The following is an 18,612-nucleotide window of genomic DNA, read 5'->3' on the forward strand; positions in this document are numbered from 1 at the left end:
GGTTTTTGCTTTTCCATACGAAGTTGAATACTGTTCTTTCAAGGTCTTTGAAGAATTTTGCTGGGATTTTGATGGCATTGCATTGAATCTGTAGATTGCTTTTGATTAGATTGTCATTTTTACTATGTTAATTCTACCTACCCAGGAGCGTGGGAGATCTTTCTACTTTCTGGTGTCTTCTTCAATTTCTTTCTTCAAATATTTAAAGTTCTTGTCACACAAATCATCCACTTGTTTGGTTAGAGTTACTCCAAGATATTTTTTGGGTTTTTTTGTGGCTATTGTGAAGGGTGATGATTCTCTGATTTCTTTCTCAGCCCTTTTATCATCTGTGTACAGAAGAGTTACTGATTTTTTTGAGTTAATCTTGTATCATGCTACATTACTGAAAGTGTTTATGAGTTGTAGAATTTCCTTAGAAGAATTTTTGGAATCGTATATGTAAACTGTTATATTATCAGCAAACAGTGAGAGTTTGACTTCTTTTTTTCCAATTTGTATACCCTTGATCTCTTTTTGGTGTCTTATTGCTCTAGTTAGGACCTCAAGAACTATATTGAATAGATATGGAGATAGTGGACAACCTTGTCTTGTTCCTGATTTCAGTGGAATTGTTGGGAGTTTCTCTCCATTTAGTTTGATATTGGCTGTTGGCTTGCTGTATATTGCCTTTATTATGTTTAGGTATGTTCCTTGTATCCCTGCTCTCTCCAAGACTTTTATCATGAAGGGATGTTGTATTTTGTCAAATGCTTTTTCAGCATCTAATGAGATGATCATGCGGCTTTTGTTTTTCAGCTTGTTTATATAGTGGATTACATTGATAGATTTTCATATGTTGAACCATCCCTGAATCTGTGGGATGAAGCTGACTTGATCATGGTGGATGATAGTTCTGATGTGTTCTTGCATTCGATTTGCCAGTATTTTAATTAGTATTTTTGCATCAGTATTCATGAGTGAGATTGGTCTGTAATTCTCTTTCTTAGTAAATTATTTCTGTGGTTTGGGTATCAGGGTAATTGTAGCCTCATAAAAAGAACTTGGCAATGTTCCTTCTGTTTCTATTGTGTGGAATAATTTGAGGAGTATTGGTATTAGTTCTTCTTTGAAAGTCTTGTACAATTCTGAGCTGAAACCATCTGGTTCAGGGCTTTTTTTGGTTGGGAGACTTTTGATGACTGTTTCTATTTCTTCAGCTTCAGCAGTTATAGGTCTTTTTAATTTGCTTACCTGGTCTTGATTTAATTTTATTAAGTGATATTTATCCAAAAAGTTGTCCATTTTCTTTAAGTTTTCCAATTTTGTGAAGTACAGGTTTTCGAAATATGACATGATGATTCTCTGTATTTCTTCTGTATCTGTTGTTATGTCCCCCTTTTCATTTCTGATTTTGTTCATTTATATATTCCCTCTCTGCCTTTTGATTAGTTTGGATAAAGGTTTGTCTATTTTGTGGATTTTCTCGAAGAACCAGCTCTTTGTCTCATTCTTTGTATTGTTTTCTTTATTTCTATTTTGTTGATTTCAGCACTCACTCTGATTATTTCCTGCTGCCTAGTTCTCTTAGGTGAGTTTGCTTCCTTTTGTTCTAAAGTTTTCAAATGTTCTGTTAATTCACTAGTATGGGATTTTCCCAGTTTCTTTATGTAGGCATTTGCTGCTATGAACTTTTCTTTTAACACTGCTTTTATTGTGTCCCATAAGTTTGGATATGTTGTATAGTCATTTTCGTTGAATTTTAGGAAGTCTTTAATTTCTCCCTTTATTTCTTCCTTGACCCATTGATCATTCAGGTGAGCATTGTTTAATTTCCATGTGTTTGTGGGTTTTCTGGAATTAGTATTGCTGTTGACTTCTAGTTTTATACCATGGTGATCTGATAAGGTACACTGGGTTATTCCAATTTTTTGTATTTGTTGAGGTTTGTTTTGTTACTGAGTATGTGGTCAGTTTTTGAGAAGGTTCTCTGAGGTGCTGAGAAGAAGGTGCATTCTTTTCTGTTTGGATGGAATCTTCTATAGATGTCTGTTAAGTCCATTTGAGTCATAACATCTGTTAGTTCTCTTATTTCTCTGTTCATTTTTTGTTTGACTGGCCTGTCCAGTGGTGAGAGTGAAGTGTTGAAGTCTTCCACTATTAGTGTGTGGGGCTTAATGTATGATTTAAGCTTTAGAAGTGTTTCTTTTACATATGTGGGTGCCCTTGTATTTGGGGATAGATGTTTAGTATTGAAATTTCCTTGTGATGGATTTTTATTTTGACTAATATGAAATAACAAATAAGTTTCTGAAGGATAATAATAAAATAAGGTAAACAAAAGTTAACACATTGGAATAGGACAAAACAATCAAACAGAAGGAAAGGAGGCTAAGAAAAGGCGCAAGAAACAGATACAGACACAGAGATCCACTTGTTTGCACACTCAGGAATCCCCTAAGAACACTAGCCTGGAATCCATAATATATATGAAAGACTGGTGAGGAAAACATACAGAAAAAAACAATATATATAAATAATATTAAAATTAAAAAGCCTTGACACATTATGAAAAGAGACTTCGTAGCTCCAGGGTGAGAGGCCCTTCTCCCACTTCCCTTTAGCTGCCTCCCACCCCCATCTTTCTTTCCCTCTCCTGAAATGCCAGGCTTGGTCATCTGTCAACTGTAGAAGTTATACACTCTCTTTTTCCGTGGCTGCACTCTGGTAGGAGCTCGCCATGCACAGAATAATTATCTGTTGTTGTTTTTTTTAAAAAAAAATTGATCCTTTTTATTTTTCCTCCAATCAATGTTGCAGTGGATATGTCTCAAAAATACATCCTCCTTGTCAGACTTTGAAAATGGTTGCCATAAAGACATTCCAAATTTCTCTCATGCCTGAGAAAGATATTTTCCACTATCATGCATGGCAGACCCTTCTTTATACCCCAATTACTTGGATAATAATTTGACTTTCAATTTTATTTGAAAATATCCCTCACTTTATTCAATTTTTCCAAGAATCAGTTTGTATTCTTGACCATATTTATTGTTCCTTCTTTTTTATTGTTTTATTGAGCTATATATTTTTATTCATGCTTTTTATTATTTTACCTGCAATTACCATCTTGTCCTATTCACAATTCCCTCATTTTCACTCTTTTTGGGTTCACTGTGTTGTTTTTAGCCTTGACTCGGGTAAAGAGCTTTATTTAGTTTTTTTTCTTGCAGGGAGGCCATGTAATTCTTGTCTCATTCCCATTTTAGTATATGTGCCATTTATTCTCATTGCTACTTAATAACAGCATTTACATATATGTATTTCTTTCAGGCTATAACCTGGTGGCATGGACAAGGCTCAATAAAAATGCTTTCATCATTATTCATTGTCAAATATTTTGCATTTCCATTCTTATTTACATTTAAATAAGAAATTTGCAAGTTGTCCAGATTCCTTTGTGACTTAGCATTTAAGCTACTCTCCACCTTCATGTATACTTGAAAATAATGAATTATTTTTTTATTTCTTTGAGGTTTTTTTCCCCTTATTAAGCTGGGATTTCCACTAAATATAAATATTGAGGGCTGGGGAGATAGGTTTGCTGTTAAAAGCTCTTGTAGAGGACCTAGGTTTAATTCTCAGCTTTTACATGGTGATTTATTAGTATCTGTAACCCCAGTTCAAACAGACGAAATGCCCTCTTCTGGCCTCTGCAGGTACTGTACTCACAGGGCGCACATACATACATGCAGGCAAATAGTCATACACCAAAAATATAAATAATCTTTTTGAAGTATATATAAGTAGATACAGGTTTTTCTATTCCTCTATTCCATACCTTTTAGCTAGCCTTTCATATTTTCTCAGCTCTACTCTCATGGATTCTTGAAGAGCTATTTAATCTGAACTTCTAGCTCCCTAATTGACTTTCAGATTAAGACTCCTCTACTAGTTTTTCCCTCTGAGGATATAGTTCAATGGTAGAATGCTTGTTTAATATTTATGAAGACCTGGGTGTAACTTCCAATACTGAAAAGAGAGTGTTATGCTTTAAAAGTAATTAAATAAATCTCAGTTGTGTGACACTTATTGATGAAAAAAAGAACATAGATAAAACATGTTGGAAATATCTGCTCTAGTCTCAACCCTCTCATTTCAGACCCCACCCCTCAGAAAGCCCTCCAAGGGACAGCTCCTCCCCCACAGAGCAGCTAAATGACTATACCTACACGGTATTTAAGACCTGGTCACAAAACTTGCCTGCTGATTTCTCTCCTTCCTTTCTGAGAGTCACCCAGAAGTTGCCTTGCTCTGTTTATTAAATCTGGTTTTATTAATTCAGTTTGATTTGGCTTACTGCATCAGTGGAGGAGCCCAATAACCAGGCTCCAATACTTATCAAAGCAGAATGAAAAGCTTAAAGTTAAAGTCATAGTATTATATCCACAGATAGACTCATGGGATCATATCCACAAATCAGTGGGAATTTGAAGTGGTGCAGATGACAACACCAGTGTGTGTGTGTGGAAATGGTGGGATGTTTGTGGACTATTTGGTAAAGGATGTGACAACTTGAATCACTTTGTGGAGAGCTATTTTTTCCATTTCATAAGGTCTTACACATTTTAACATTCAAATGACTATATTAATCGGCTTTCTGTCACTATTGCAAAATATCTGAGACAATTAGCTTACAAAAAGAAAAGGTTCCTTTGGACCAATGGTTAGGAGATTCTACTTGATGATCAGAGGAATCTGTTGCTTTTGACCTCTGGTGGGGGACAAGGTGCCATCAGCAGAGCATGTGACATGATGAATCACTCACTTTATGGTCAGCAAGCAAACCAAAAAAACCAAGAAGAGACTGGAGTCTCAGTTTCCTTAAAAGGTATTCCTCCAATGATCCATGGACCTGAAGACCTGTTATTATTTGAATACAAAGCTCATGGATTAAATGCTTGTGTCAGATGGTGGCCTTTGGGGAAGTGATTGGATCATGAGGGCTCTACCTTCATCTATGAATTGGACCTTATTAGAAAGTAGGGTCAATGAGGAAGCAGGGACTAGTTAGAGCAAGTAGGAAAGTGAGACATGGTTTTAAAGGTATGGCTTGCCCTGACCCCTTCTCTCTCTTTCATTCTGTCTCCTGGCCATCATGAGGTAAACAGGTTTCTCTACTGCACCATCTTGCTTTTATGATGCTCTCCCTCATCCTTGCTCCCACATCAATGGAGCCAGCCAAGCTTTGACTGAAACCATGAACTCAAGTAAATATTTTCATTTTTATTCTTTCTTTCTTTTAATGCATGCACAACAGCACATTTGTGTGAGAGCACACATTCGACCACCAAGGTTGTCTGTAATATTCCTCAGTTGCTTGCCCAGCTTATTCACTGTGGTAGAGTCTCTCAATCAAATCCAGAGTCCGATATGGCTAGTTTGACTAGGCAGCTTGCTCTAAAGATTCCCTGTGTCTGCTTTCTGAGCCTGAAGTTACAGATGTGCCACCACACCCACCCAGCATTTACATGGGTCCTGAGGATTTGAACTCTGTTTTTGACATTTGTATGACAAATACGTTAACCACTTAACCATTTCCCTTGCCCAATATACATGTTAAAGTTAGTATTTCTTGTCACAACAATAATAATCCAAGACTCCACCTCTCAAGTGGTGTGGGAGGTCCTTCTATCTGTGTGTTGCTTTTATTGGTTAATGAATAAAGAACTGGCTTGGCTTATAGCATGGGAAAAAGAAGGGTGGAATCAGCAAGATGCCATGGAGCTGACGCCAGATATAGATGTGCTGAAACTTTGCTGGTAGGCCACGACCTCGTGATGATACACAGATTAATAGAAATGGGTTAAATTAATATGTAAGAGTTAGCCAATAATAAGCTAGAGCTAATGAGCCAAGCAGTGATTTAATTAATACAGTTTCTGTGTGATTACTTTGGGTCTAAGATAGCTGGGTAGCCAGGAACCAACAAGCAGCTCGCTCCCTCCTTCTAATACTCAAGGACTTTTATTAATTACTAGTCACACCACTTTGGGGATGAAACCCTTAACAGATGTGTCTTAGGGACATTCATCATCCAAATGATTGCATGGTTTAAGAATTCCAGAAAAGCTGCCAAGTTAGTGCATAGAACTCTCACCCATCATATGGTTTTGGACAAAAGTACCAACTATATGCCCATCTGTACCACAATGTCTTAAATCAAGAAAATAATATTAATGCATTAGTGGCTATCAACTAAACTATAAACTAAATTTGGATTTCATAAGCTTTTTTTTAACCAATGTCTCTTTTAAATCTTCAAAACCAGTCTTTGATCGCACATTGCGTTTATTAATAGTTGTTAAGTTTCCTTCCCCTCTTTTCTCTGTGACAGTCACTTGTCATGATTATTTTTCATGATCATATGTTTTAGAAGATGGCCCATGAGATGGATCAGTAGGTAAAGGTGCTTGCCACCAGGCCTGACGACCTTGCTATCCATGGTGGAAGGAGAGAACTTACTCTTGCAAGTTTTCCTCTAACCAATTTAGGCACACCACATACATACCCATGTCCCTACAAAATAAATGTAATAAAATTGTTAAGGGTGAGGCATATTAGTAATTGCTCATACATTTTGGAAGATGCCAGCAGCTGTTTTGTAAAATGAATCTCAAATTTATTCCACCTCAAATCCACCTGAGTACACTGAGGCAATATAGTTTTCTAAAGAATATCACAGAAGTAGTGTACCCTTCTCAATTCAACATGCATGAAGCTAGACATGTCCTAGTACTGATGAAGTTAGCCTTGATCCATTATCCATGAGAAGATCTGTTGATTTTCTCCACTGTAAAATTTTATTTTTCCATCTTAAATATCAAAGACATGTTGGTAGAGAGATGTTGATCTGTATTCTCAAACTTTGGCTCACTAATTTTAGGATTCATCATGATCACTTCTGTAATGGATTAATAAAAAGTGCTGTGGATCCCCAGATCTCTGGCGGCTGCAGATGCAGAAATGCTGTAGATCCCAAAGCAGGACAGCCAGTCCTAGGCAGGGATTGGCGCAGGTCTCCGAGCTGCAGCAGTGGGCCATGTGGCAGCAGGCAGTGAACAGTGGCTCTCGAGAGCAGCCAGTCCCAGGCAGGGATTGTGCAGTTCCCTGAGTAGCTGCAGCAGGCCACAAGGAGAGACAGAGAGATGGGCATACCACGAGACCATACCACAGGTCTCTGAAGGCAGCTGGTCCTGGGCAGGGAGCCATGTGGTGGTGGGTGAGAGACAGAGACATGGATAGGCATGCCATGCAAAGGTTGGATATTTATTTAGTGGGTTATGGAGAAGGCAGGAGAGCAGAGAGGCAGAGAGAGAGAGAGACAGAGAGAAAGAGAGAGAGAGAGAGAGAGAGAGAGAGAGAGAGAGAGAGAGAGAGAGAGGAGAGGTGGAAGCTGCCTCTTCGAGAGAGATAGAAAAGGAAGGAACTCAGACTGGAAGCTGAAGATCAGCCTGCTTCAGCGGATGGAAGAGGGAATGGTTGTTACTTGTCTCTTAAAGAGATAGGACATACCATTACATTCCCATCTCTTTTTTATAATAAAAAAGCAGGAGGTTAGTCACCACAGATTAAAGGAATTGGGGCCATGAATTGTCAAGACTTTCCTGCTTATTTGTGGGCATCTTCTTTGCGGGGAACCTGAGAAGGCTTGGTGCTGGTCATATCCTGGGATAGCTGGTCTGTTTGTTCCTGTCCAGTGTTTGTGGTATGGAAATGTCTGATTTCTTGTACACCTGTTTAAGATGGATCCTTCAATTTGGTTCCCTGGAACTCAAAAGAATTCTTTTGGTTTGTGAAAACAGAAGTTTTAGACTTACACATTATATAAACAGTAGCATATTTATGTCAGAATGACTGTGACAGATATTTTTGCACAATTAAAAGTATTTTTAAGACTATGGAAGGCAGCAAGAGAGAGAAATTTGTTAACTTGTATTTGTTCTCACACCTTTATAACTTGCAGGTCTTGTATTTGTAATTTATTGAAATTTGTTTGGTGAGGTTGACCTTTTAAACTAACAAAACCTCTCAGCTGTCAAACTGCATCAGAGATCTTTGGGAAGAATAAAATTTTACTTGAGTTACTGATTAAAAAATGACAGAGAACATCTAGAGCTACTTCTCAGGGTCCTCCATGGCCACTGAAGGTCGTATTTGGCTTTTGCTGTTTAGTGCAGGGCTTGCCAGGCTCCAGAAGATCCTGTGGGCTAAGAAATCTGTAGGAAGACAAGCCTACCTTGACCTGAGCAGCTAGGCTGTCAATTCCAGTGTTTCTGTCGACATCTGGAGATCTTGTTTAGATGAAAGGTAGTTGAAGGGAATTGCCAATGGACATTGTTTTGTGCCCATTTGTCTTCTGTCTTCTTTGGAGGAAATAGAGTGCTGCTGCTAGGAGCCAACCTGTCTTTTTTTGTTATGAAAAGTTTTTAATTATTAAATATTTAAATGTCATATTCCCCAGATCTCTGAGCAGTTGAGGGCTGCTTATCAGGTAAAACCATAGCATAGAATCTGCCTGGAGAGCTGGGTGGTGAACTTGACTCGTGAAAAGACAGAAAGAAAAAAAAAACTGCTTGCAATAGAAGGTTAACAGAAGAACTGACAATAGTATAGAACAGCTTAATATATTTTAAATCAGGGTTGGATTAAATATACCGTCTTGTTGTAAGAGACTTAAAAGTACATACCAGTTTAAAACGTGAGACTTATTGTTTCATAGTCTGGAATGAGATATGATAAACAGACAATTATAACATTTAACAGTAAACATAAGTGCATTTAAGTTACATGTACGAACACATACACAGAGTGACCAGGAATTGGGCAAAGTGGATGCTTTTGGAGGGCATGCCACTGCACAAAACACACATGCAACAGAGTCAACAAGAGGAATTTAGAGACAAAAATGTAAGTAAAACAGGGGACCAGGCAGGGTATACTTCAGTAAAGATGGCAGGACTTGGTCACCTGACCTGGCTATCAGTTAAGATGGCAGTAAAGTCACCTAACTTCAGTTAAGACGGTGGTAAGTTTGCCTGAACTCAGTCAACATGGCAGCGGTCACATGTTGTATGGAAAAGCCAAAATTCTTGAGCTGCAGGGATTTTAAACTTAATAATAAGAGAGACCTAGCGGCGTGATCCGCCCTGTGGCTAAGCTGCCATGCCACAAACCGCAGAGGGGAGCAAAAGGCTGAAACTGAAAACAGCCGCCTCGTGGATCCGACCAATCTTGTTGGCAGCAGTAGCGGTGGCAGGGACAGTTTGAGGAAACTCTTTCCATTTGCCTGTGCGCTGACAGTAGTTAGAAAGCTCCCATAAAAGTGGAGCTGGCAGGACACACTGGCAGAGTGAGGGTATGAGCTGAAGAAGTAGGGCATTAAGGCGTGGGGTTTTAGGGCCTCTAAAAGGCTTCCACCCCAGGTGGGGGGATGGACATGGATGGCTTGCTACCCATAGCTGAAACCATGAAAACCTGGGGAAAATGGTGACACCACAAGGCCTATAACAAGACGTATAACAAGACACCCTCTAGGCGGGATGTAAATCAGTGCGAACACTGCAGGACCGGTGGCAAGGCATCCTCTGACCCTGGGTTGGGTGCTATGGTCTGGCTGGATCTGGCTAGGGTGACTTGGAAGCCAGAGAGGCCAGAGGCTGCTCCAAGCAGCCTTTACCAAAACCAAAACAAAAACAAACAACATGGTGGGGATTTAAAAAAAAAAGAGAGAGAGAGAAACTGCGGGACCCTGGGCCTCCAGTTGAATGCACCACACAGAGTGTGCAGTGCTAATGTGGGAGGACTGACCCCGAGTCAGTCTGGTCAGGATTTTAACTAAGGGAAGCAATCCAGAGATGAACGTCAGTGAAGGGCTCAGTCAGCAAAGGGCTCAACCGTTAGTGGTTGGGGCTATCCCCCTGTTTCTAGGAACACCAGAGGATTTCCGGGAGTTCATCAGTCAATTCCTCGAGTTCAGAGAAATGGTTAAGCTGAGCATAATGGGGGAAACTCACCAATTGAAGCTGGTGGTGTGTGTAGAAATCACACTGTAGAAATCACACTCAGGCATATGGAATGCATGGTTGTTGTGGAAAAAAATTACCTGGTTCCAGATCCCAACCCCATGAGAGGGGCTCGGGACAGGAGAGCCTCCCAAGTCTCATGGCACCAATGTAATGGAAAAATTAAAAAACCCGAGTGGCTGCAGCAGGCAGCGGGTCAAAGAGACCACACCACTGGTACCCGAGCAGGGGCAGGCAGTGGGCCCCAGAGCAGACAGTCCTAGGCAGAGATGGTGCATAAACAGCCAGTCCCAAGCAGGGACAGTGCATGAGACCATGCCACAGGTCTCCAAAGTTGGTGCCGTCCCAGGCGAGTCATACAGCCATACAGCGGGTGAGAGACAGATGGATAGGCATGCCATGCAGAGTGAGGTTATTTATTTAGTGGGTTATGGAGGGGGAAGGGAGAAGGAGAGAAGAGAAGAGAGACAGAGAGGGGGGGAGAGAGAGGGAGAGTGAGGGAGAAGGAGAGAGGGAGAGAGAGAGAGAGGGAGAGGGAGAGAGAGAGAGAGAAGAGTGAGATGGAAGCTGTCTCTTCGAGAGGGAGACGGAAAAGAGGAAGAGACTTAGGCTGCAAGCAGGAAGGAAGAAGATCTGCCTGCCTCAGCAGATGGGGGAGGGAGTGGGCATGGCTTGTCTCTTAAAGAGACAGGACAATTACAACTTCTTTTAAAGTTATATGTGCCTATGTGTGGATGTGTACATAGGAGTACAAATGCCCATGGAGACTAGAAAAGGGTATTGGGTTTCCAAAAGCTGGAGTTACAGGCAGTTTCAAACAACTCAACATGGGTTCTGAGAGCCAAACCCAGGTCCTCTTCAAGTGTGGTGCAAACACCTAACTGCTGAACCAGTCCTATAGTTCTCAGATCTTAACTACAGTGACTATTACCCTGCCATTCTGCATTGTCTTTATTCTTACAGCCACTTGGAATTCGTCTGCAGGTGACAGCTATTTCATCTCTCTCACGTACAGTGTATTTGTTTATTTTCATAAGATCCAGCTGACAGGTTTTAAAAATCATTTTGACTGTTTCTAAAACCAAATGCCCCCTCCCTTTGTGACTTGTACTGTTTCAGCTTTTGAAGTTGGGATTCTCCCACTTTAGGCTTTTGTGCCATTTGAACCTGACCTCTGGTTCTTGTTTTGTTGTTGTTGCTGCTGCTGTTGCTTTTGTTTGTTTATTTGTTTTTTAAGTAACACCTAATTCTTGTATAGTGTTCCAGGCCTTTATGTCCATCTCAAAGTCCTGGAATCAATCAAATGCTTCTCCCAGGAACTCTGATTTTCTTTATTGAGAGTTTGGAAATCAAGGTTTGGAAACTGATTATTGTTATTATTATTATTATTATTATTATTATTATTATTATTATTGTAAGGCAACTTAGAGATCAGAGCTTCAGGATGCATCTGTGACAGATGCTTGCATAGATACAAATGTAAGTCTGTGGATCTATTTTGAAGACAAGAGCCTATATTGACAGCTCTAATTCAAATCAATTTCCACAAGGTTCTTTTGAATAGAAGCATCCATTTTCTTTCTTGTTACTTCTTCATTCTAAAATATATTCGATCTGGCTTTTTCAAGGACAAGTTTGTCTCTTCCTGGATTGAGACACTTAGATCTCAGGTCACTGCTATTCTGCTATTCCTATTTTTGGATTGATGTTTGAGACCTTAAGAGTCACTTCCTGAGCTCCATTTCCTTCCCTTGGCTGTGTCTTTTTCTTCTTTCTTCTGGGATACTTGAACATTTTTATTTTTATTATTTCATATAAGCTCCATAATGCATTGTTATCAGTTCCTCTTTTCAAAAGTAATATTAGTGGTCCCCACTAAGGATTTCTAAGGAAAATAAGTATTGCAGTGGTTTGAATGAGAATGTTCCCATGGGTTCAGATATTTGAATACTTGGTCCGGGTTTGGTGACACTGATTGGGGAGGTTGAGAAGACGCAGCCTGGGGAGAGGAAGTGACTCACTTGGGGATGACTTTGAGCTCTCTCTCAGCTTCATACTCGGGATTAAGGATGTTTTCTCTCAACTTTTCACTGCTGACACCATGTCTGTGGTATGCCACCATTCCTTCCTCCTGCAATGGCCTTTTAGCCCTCTGAATTCCTAACTAAAATAAACTTTCTTCCATGCATTGCTTTGAAGCACGATACTCTATGCCAGCAACAGGAAGGTACTAATACAGCTGTTCTGGTCTTTGGAGCATGACACTCTATGTCAGCAATAGGAAGGTACTAATACAGTTGTTCTGGTCTTTTAGTTTGAGAATAACATAAGAAAAAAAGTGTCTGTGCATGATAAATAAAAACTTTTTATCATTGGTTAGTTGAATGCACAGTGAGAGAACCAATGGATGTGGAAGGCTGGCTGTACATAAATTAACGCAATCTCCATTTTAACTTACTTTTATCTGGTTTGTTTCACCCAGTTATTCTCCTTCCTTCCTTCCTTCCTTCTTTCCTTCTTTCCTCCTTTCCTTCCTCCCCTTTAACCTTTTTATTTTATGTATATGGGTGTTTTGCTGGTATGTCTGTGCACTATATAAATGCAATGCCCACAAGGGTAGAAGCATCAGATTTCCCAGGCTGGCGTTAAAAATGGATGTAAGCAATCAGGTGGGTGCTGGGAATTGAACCTGGGTTCTCTAAAGAGCAGCTAGTGCTCCTAACCACTGAACCATCTTTCCGGTCCTTGAATTTGTTTTCTTATCCTGATGTTTGTAGAAATCTTGGAGTGGAATATTTTAGAACTATTTACCATCAAGCAAAATTTCCACTTTAGGACCCAGAGTTGTACATCAGGTTTGCAGTCTGGATGACCCTCTTCAGTTTGATCTGCGGAATTCGCAGTCCCTCTGTGGATGTGACACTAGTCTTGCAAGTTGGAATTTATGAATATGGCCCAAGCATAGTGTTCCTTGATTTGAAGATAATTATCACTTGATCTGCAAAATTCAAGTACTTCGCTTGAATCAGCTCATGGATGGCTGATTGCAGATAAGAATTTATAGAGAAAGTCACCTTCCTGAAGACATAAATAGCCCACATCACTTTTTAGGAAGTATGATTCTCTGCTTCAGCCACAGGAAAAGAATGAAGGTTCTGGGTTACACCACATTTCAACATTTCAGAAGAGACGGAGCCTGGCTTCATGGTGCAGGACTATAATCTCAAGTACTTAGGAGACTGAGGCGAGAGGATCACAAAATCAAAGTGAGCCCGGACTATATAGAGAGTTAATTCAAGGCCAATTTAAGCAACGCAACATTGTATCAAAACAAACAGACCACTTTCTCAGCATGTACAAGGCTCGTTGCTTAATCCCTAACACTGAATCAAAGCAGAAAGAAAAGAGAGAAATTGGTAGAAGACAGAAAGGAAAGGAAGCAAGCTAGGGGGAGGCAGGGCAGGGAGGGCAGGGAGGGCAGGGAGGGCAGGGAGGGCAGGGAGGGAGGAAATCCATCTTCTGAACAATCCAATCTGTACATAAAAACTAAATCTGATCATTGCATAGGTTGCCATTGGTCAGGAAGATTCCATCTTTGTAAACCCATACCAAAGATGATTGCTGATGTATCCGGTCCCAGACTTAAGAGCACAGCTAGACACTGGCTGCCTACGGCCGTGGAAAGGCAGCCTGGCGTCCATCAGAAGAAACTAGAAAGCTGCTAAGTATACTATATATAGACTATACTCAGCGCATCACCTCCAGCCTCCTCTGCTTATGAAGGACGTAAAGAAGCAAAGCTGATAAACACAGGTGTACTGAACATCGGGGGCACCTGAACCTTGGCTGCTGACCAAGAGAGAGCTCTGAGGCATATGTATGCCAACAGTCGTGCATGCCACAGTCACGAAAGCATCAGGCATAAAGAACACATCGTCTACCACATAACACTTTACATATGCAGCCGCAGCAGCTGGTCATCATGGGAGGCAGCTTCTGTTCAGCTCAGTTCTGTTCTCGGCCCTAGGAAAGATACCGTTTCCTTTGAAAGAGCACAGTGTAAAGTAATATACTGCCATCTGCCACGTCCAAACCACAGCCTCAGGAGTGTGCTGGAGCTGGAGCTGCTCCAGGGTGACCTGTCAGCCTGTGGTTCTGGGTTGGTTTTTTTTTTTTTTTATGAACCTGTGACTCACAGCTGATCCTTTTATTTCCTGACAGATGAGAAGACGTGGCAGGTGACAATCAGGTGAAGAACCACCAGGAATCCACAGCATCTGGAGCTTCTAGGACATGGTTCTGAAGCGGGTGTCCTTGCTGAATGTTATCTGACACACGGCAATGTGGTAAGTGGGATGTGACCATGAACTCTGACATGTCAGCTCATACCTGGTTGATGCCACGGTGTGACTTCAGTGAATGAGCCACAGAACTCACGTAAACCACGAGTACAAAAAGCTTCGTGGGTAACTCCAAGGTCCGGAGGGTGCATCTGGGGAAGACTTTGTTGTTGACAGCACAGAACATCACTTGGCAAGAGACAAGTACAATATTTTTCTTGATTAGTGAGCATTTAAATAAAATGGTACTTCCTAGGCAACATAAGGTTTTCAGGATAGTTTTCTTGACTGGCCCTGTTGCATTCTTTGGGCCTTTGCATTTGGCTTTCGTATGCGTTTGGTGCACTAGGCAGCATCTGCATTATTTACTGGATAAAACTGGTTAGTTTGTGGAGGAATTGAAAGTGCAGGGCGGTCGATTCTACTTCACTTCCATTCACTTCCATAATCACATTTCTTTGTACAGAATTAACTTGACTGCTGGTTTCATATTCCTCCTTGATAAAAAAAAAAAAACTCCTGGTAAAGAATTATGTCTTTGCTTATCTTAAAATGAAAACATTTTGGGCTGGAGAGATGGCTCAGCCATTAAAGGCTAGACTCACAACCAAAAATATAAGGAAACATTATTACTCAAATTTTAAAAGTCATATTGCTAAGGCTCTGAATCTCATAGTGTTTTTTTAAGTTTTGTAAGAATTTTGTCTGTTAGCATGGTTCCTGGCAATCTGGCATAATCCTTATTATAACTAATTTGACCTTCTTCTCTGGTTGTCTTTGGGAATTGCCTCTTTGTCTTTGATTTTCAATAGTTTGCATGTTCACCTTTCTGCAATTTTTTTTGAAATGAGGTTCCTCTGTGTAGCCCTGGCTATCCTGGAACTTGCAACATAGGCCAGGCTAGCCACAAACTCAGAGATCTACCTAACTCAGCCTCCCAAGTGCCTGAATTAAAAGTGTGTGCTACCATGCACAGCCAGTCTATTTTTTTTGCTATGGACTTTGCCATATAATAATAGTAATTTTTTAAAGTTTTACTGTTGGAAAAGCCCCATATCCCTGCCATTTATGAACCTGTTATATGCCCCACCCCATATAAATGTGTCATTTTGTCCTCTGCCTTTCAACAGGCTTCATTTTTTTTTGGTTGAAGTTGTATATTTTGTACATAATAGTACAGATTTGAATAAGTTAGTACTTTGTGATCATAGAACATTTTTCCTCTCTCTTTTTCTCTCTCTGCTTCCTTCCTTCCCTGGCTTCTTCCTTCTGGCCCATCACCATGCCATCTTGTAGTACCTTATCCCTCCTGCTCTGATTTTTAGCTATCCCTCATCACAAAGCTTGTTACATTTGTGTGTGTGTGTGTGTGTGTGTGTGTGTGTGTGTGTGTGTGTGTGTAAAGGTCAGAGGGCAATTTTTAGGAGCTGGTTCTCTCCTTCCATCTGGGAATTGAATGAGGGTTGGCAGCCTTGGTGACAGGTGCTTTACAGGCAGATCTCTATGAGTTCAAAGCCAGCCTGGTTCACAAGAGATTGTTCCAGGACAGTCAGAGAAACCCTTCTCAGAAAACTATAAAAAAGAAGAGTTTCCATGGTCATGGTGTTACTTCACAGCAATAGACCCTAACTAAGACAAAAGTCATTCATTTTCAATACCAGAAAACCTCTGACCGCACAGATAGAGCAAAAGTCACCAGGCTGGAAAGCACATCCTTCCCAGCCTTCTGTCCATTTCATCCCCCTAGAGGAACAAACCAGCTGGTCAGTGGTGGCACACACCTTTAATCCCAGTACTCAGGAGGCAGAGGAAGGAGGAGTTTGAGGCCAACCTGGTCTACAGAATGAGATTCAGAACAGCCCCAGCTACACAGAGAAATCCTGTGTTGGGGGAAGAAAGGAACAACCACGTGTGCTTAAAACTCCAGGTTCCTCTAGTGCATGTGTATGAGCACAAAGATCTTCAAGCCTCCTACAGAGATCTACCAGCCAAATGCTAGGATTAAAATGAGTGTGTGCCACCATGCCCAGCTTTTGCTTGTTCTTTTGTTTTGTTTTGTTGTTTTGGGTTATAGTTGTTAATAAGAGTCTGTGACTATCAGTCCAAAGGTATCAGAAAGAAATTATAAAGCAAAAAATAATTCTACAGCTCTATTAACCTTTACACTTGAAGACTCAGAGCCCAAACTGTATTTTTACTTGAATCTCCTTGGACACAGCTTATCCTTCAACAAGAGGCAGTGTTTAAGAATCTCCTTGCCTTGTGTTCTGGTCAAAGTGATGCCCATGGTCCCATCTCCAAAACCTATGGCCTTCTGACCTACTTAGTTTTGTCACCTCAACAAAAAAGATGAGCCTGGAGTCATCTTAGAGAAAAGCTCCCAATGAGGGACTGATATTAGATCAACAGATCAGATTGTAGGCATGCCTATGAGGGAATTGTGTTATTAACTGATATTGGAGGAGCACCCATCTCTAGGCAGGAGGTCCTGGGAAGTATAAGAAAGCAACCTAAGAAGAGAATGAAGGAGCCAGAGAGTGAGTCCATAAGTAGTGTTCTTCAGTGGTTCCTGTCTCCAGGCTTCTTCCTTGACTTTCTTCAATGAGTTTCCTCTGCAATGAATTGTGATCTACAAGTATAAGGGGAAACAGTCCCTGCCTTATCCAGGATTGCTTTCAATTGGAGCATTTTATCATAGCAGCAGTATAAAACTAGAATACCCTCCAAGTTCTTAGATCTTGCCTAGAATAGAGTGTAGGCAGGGGCTGTTCATTCATTCCTGGCTGCCTAGACCCAAAATAATCACACAGAAACTATGTTAATTGCAACACTGCTTGGCCAATGACTCTAGTATATTCATAGCTAGCTCTTACATCTTGAATTAACCCATTTCTATTATTTTATATTTTACCACGAGGTTCGTGGTTTACTGGTAAGGTTCCAGGGCATCTGTCTCCTTCAGCAGCTACCCAGCATCTCTCTGATGCTGCCCCCTTTTCTCCTTTATCTCTTCTCAGAATTTCAGCCTTGCCCTATTCTGTGCTGTCATCGGCCCAAAGAAGATTCTTTATTAACTAACGGCAATAAAACACATTCACAGCATACAGAAGGGAATTCCACATCAACAGAGGTCTTTCTAGAATAAATGACAACAGAGGATATTTTCTTTAGATAAAGTCTACACCCCATAAATAGGGGTCAGAAACTAATGCTTCAAAACCCAGGGCTTCAAAAAGATGGTTACACAATAACTCATCATCAGTACTTTAAGAGACAGTGTTTGCCCCATTGCAAATAACACAAGTCTCCAACATCAACAGCCCAGCCCAGGACAGGTTGGATAAGCCTAAACAATGGATCTTTATAGTCTGCAACAGCCAGAGCTGCCAGGGCAGTCAGGCCTGTGTTTCTTCTTTCTGCTAGTTAAATCTTCAAGTCTAATCATTCATGAGCAGCCACCTAAACAATAAGAGAAACACCTGCCTCCTCAGGGTTCTTTGAAGGGCAGCAGTAATAATTTGCACAGGAGAAGAGATTCAAGTCCACATTGAGAATCAGGCAAGATTGCCTCCTGAGAATTAATAAGTCCAGTGGGGGAATACTGCACTTTAAACTACGCATCCTCTTCTATTACAAAATGGGCTGCTTGTCGCTAATGTCTGCACCCAAGAGATTCCGCATCACCTATGATTTCTTCAAGCAAAGTAGCTTGCACTTACTTTGCCACTAGAAGATCCTTGGGGGCAGAGGAGTTCCAGTCAGTTCCCAGACAAGACTTCTTAGAACTTCTAAAACTAAATCCCTCTTCTTCTATCTTAGGGATAAAAATCACAGTCAGGCAAACCTGTGCACATAAAGTTTGATCCAAAGTTGACCAGATGGGTAGGTGCTCCTACTCACCTCTTGAGGTGCAGAATCCACTAGAGATGTTTAAGATATCAACCACATCTCTATCTTAATGAACAGATTTGTCCACCTGACTAGAAGGTGAAGAGCCCTTTCCAAAATAAGAGAAAATACAGGACACATGCTGATGCGGGAGAATTGTCTGTATTCTGTCAATCATATTTTAATAAAACGCTGATTGGCCAGGCAGGCAGTATAGATGGGGAAACCAGACAGGAAGTAGAGGTGATGCAATGAGAACAGGAGAATTCTGGGAAGCAGGGAGGTTCCTCTGCCATTCCTGTGCAGACCACCGAAGAGAC

General features: G+C 40.8%; 1 protein-coding gene across 3 annotated transcripts in view; it reads left to right on the top strand.

Annotated features, from left to right (window-relative positions):
• The window catches only part of Nxpe4 (neurexophilin and PC-esterase domain family member 4), a 244,425-nt gene that overhangs the window by 211,273 nt on the left and 14,540 nt on the right, over positions 1-18,612 (top strand). For all 3 annotated transcript variants that reach the window (XM_048416825.3, XM_085688700.2, XM_048416826.3), the window contains exon 2: positions 14,286-14,410. The gene's annotated coding sequence lies outside the window, so the exon portion shown is untranslated. The remainder of the gene's footprint in view (positions 1-14,285; positions 14,411-18,612) is intronic.

Source organism: Myodes glareolus, chromosome 4, assembly GCF_982192425.1.
Source record: "Myodes glareolus chromosome 4, mMyoGla1.1, whole genome shotgun sequence".
Classification (NCBI taxonomy): domain Eukaryota; kingdom Metazoa; phylum Chordata; class Mammalia; order Rodentia; family Cricetidae; genus Myodes; species Myodes glareolus.